Below are 2,937 nucleotides of genomic sequence, written 5' to 3' on the forward strand. Positions count from 1 at the left end.
ACAGCTTAGACATGGCAGCACTGTGGAGGCACAGAGTTATGGGAGGAGTCTGATATACCATAACCCATCACATCACATGTGTAGTCAGCAGACAGCACATACATGGCAGCACTGTGGGGGCACAGAGTGATGGGAGGAGTCTGATATACCATAACCCATCACATCACACGTGTAGTCAGCAGACAGCACATACATGGCAGCATTGTGGGGGCACAGAGTGATGGGAGGAGTCTGATATACCATAACCCATCACATCACATGTGTAGTCAGCAGACAGCACACACATGGCAGCATTGTGGGGGCACAGAGTGATGGGAGGAGTCTAATATACCATAACCCATCACATCGCACGTGTAGTCAGCAGAAAGCACATACATGGCAGCATTGTGGAGGCACAGAGTGATGGGAGGAGTCTGATATACCATAACCCATCACATCGCACGTGTAGTCAGCAGACAGCACATACATGGCAGCATTGTGGGGGCACAGAGTGATGGGAGGAGTCTGATATACCATAACCCATCACATCACATGTGTAGTCAGCAGACAGCACACACATGGCAGCATTGTGGGGGCACAGAGTGATGGGAGGAGTCTGATATACCATAACCCATCACATCACACGTGTAGTCAGCAGACGGCACATACATGGCAGCATTGTGGGGGCAAAGAGTGATGGGAGGAGTCTGATATACCATAACCCATCACATCACACGTGTAGTCAGTAGACGGCACATACATGGCAGCATTGTGGAGGCACAGAGTGATGGGAGGAGTCTGATATACCATAACCCATCACATCACACGTGTAGTCAGCAGACGGCACATACATGGCAGCATTAAGGAGGCACAGAGTGATGGGAGGAGTCTGATATACCATAACCGATCACATCACACGTGTAGGCAGCAGACGGCACATACATGTTAGCATTGTGGAGGCACAGAGTGATGGGAGGAGTCTGATATACCATAACCCATCACATCACACGTGTAGTCAGCAGACAGCTTAGACATGGCAGCATTGTGGAGGCACAGAGTGATGGGAGGAGTCTGATATACCATAACCCATCACATGTGTAGTCAGCAGACAGCACATACATGGCAGCATTGTGGAGGCACAGAGTGATGGGAGGAGTCTAATATACCATAACTCATCACATCACACGTGTAGTCAGCAGACAGCAAATACATGGCAGCATTGTGGGGGCACAGAGTGATGGGAGGAGTCTGATATACCATAACCCATCACATCACACGTGTAGTCAGCAGACAGCACATACATGGCAGCATTGTGGGGGATAAAGCTTGTCGTAGGCGAAACACGTGTCCACAGCGGCCCCTCACGTCACCCTCTTTGAACACGCAGCAGGACGACTACAAGCAAGCTTCCCTGACAAGTTCCCCGCAGGACCCCTAGCGGCGCTCGGTGCTGGCTGAGACAGACGTCACTCAGCCCCCCCCCCCAACAACACAACTCTGCGCAGGACACTCTAATCACCTGCCGGGATCAAAGCAGGTTCAGGTACAGGGGCAATCTCGGACGGCATTGCCTCTGAGCGCTGCTCCCCCATACATTTACCCACTCTATCTTGACTGTGCAAATTATGCTATTGATTCAGATACTGTATGTAAGAGATATTCTGACTGCATACTTTACAGCGCACCAACTTCAAACTGTGATAGCCACTAATACTGCTGGGTGAATCAGATTAAATGGAGTAATTCAAACTAATATAATCCAGTCAATTACAGTATCAGAACCTAAAACAATTGTAGTCAGCCCACAGGTATCAGTAATTGCTACAGACACTTCTCAGCCCCAATGCTCTTTTTTGTCACACTGATACATTGTGACTAACCTTTTGGTCTTGTTTTCTATTGTGACTCAACCTTGGCAATACAATTCAGATGAACTATTTTTCATTAGTGCAACTGTGCATATTTGACCCTGATCAAATCCACTGTGCTATATTAGCCTAATATTGTTATTTTATATTTTGGATAGCATCAAGGTACCCCGTATATGTCTGCACTGTGATATATTATCCACTCTCGTACCATCTATTTAACCACAATGTGTCACTAAAGTCTTGAGGGGTATTCAGAAAATATTCATCTATGCAATTATATATGATACCGCTAGTTAACTGGAGCAGCTGTCTGTGATTTGCACCCCTACCCATTATACCACCATACCTCACTGGTCTGCCCAAAACCCTTCCGAACTTGGAAGCCAAGCAGTGAAGGGCCTGGGCAGTATCCGGGTGGGAGACCCCTGGAGAAGTCCAGGTGTGGTATTACCTATCTGGGGTTGCACGATCACCAGATAAGCAGCTTTGGAGCCACCTACTATCAGTGTTCAAAAAATCGGCCATTAGGCATTACCTTACTATTAGTATTTTCTTTGAATAGTGATGTGGGGCAGCCCAAAATCCCCCCCAGAAATTAATCCCCATCCCGGGGGATCAACTCATTTCTGCAGCCTACTGTCACCCAGGTCTACATACCTGTGTTGATCACATGCAGTAAATGATACAAAAAAGTGTGGTCCAAAATGATGTATTTGGATGATAGTATTTAATATCAAAAAAGACAACCACACAACAAAACCACTAACATTATATACTTTATTTTCATTGCGCCCCACTTTTTTTAAGCGGTTCTCATTAAAAATGAAATTTTAAATTAATTCCATTATATACATTTAAGATATTATGTAAAGAGTGCGCCCACAAAGCGTTCACTGTCCTTGGTTTGCATGGGCGTAGCGAGGGCGGAGCCACCGGAGCACGCGCTCCGGGCGCAGAGAGATCAAATGGCGCCGGAGCCGCGTGCCACCGGCTCCCCTGCCCTGCTTCCCCGCCCAGCTGCAGCGTTTAGTTACTTACAGTCGGAGTGGAGGTGCCGAGATTTTGCTGCCTGTGACTCAGGCACCCG

General features: G+C 47.5%; 1 pseudogene; it reads left to right on the top strand.

Moving 5' to 3' along the window:
- Positions 1–2,182: 2,182 nt before the first annotated feature.
- Positions 2,183–2,301, top strand: LOC146029752 (5S ribosomal RNA; annotated as a pseudogene).
- The last annotated feature ends 636 nt before the right edge of the window (positions 2,302–2,937 follow it).

This window comes from Crinia signifera, chromosome 8 (genome assembly GCF_055691185.1).
Source record: "Crinia signifera chromosome 8, ASM5569118v1, whole genome shotgun sequence".
In the NCBI taxonomy this organism is placed as follows: domain Eukaryota; kingdom Metazoa; phylum Chordata; class Amphibia; order Anura; family Myobatrachidae; genus Crinia; species Crinia signifera.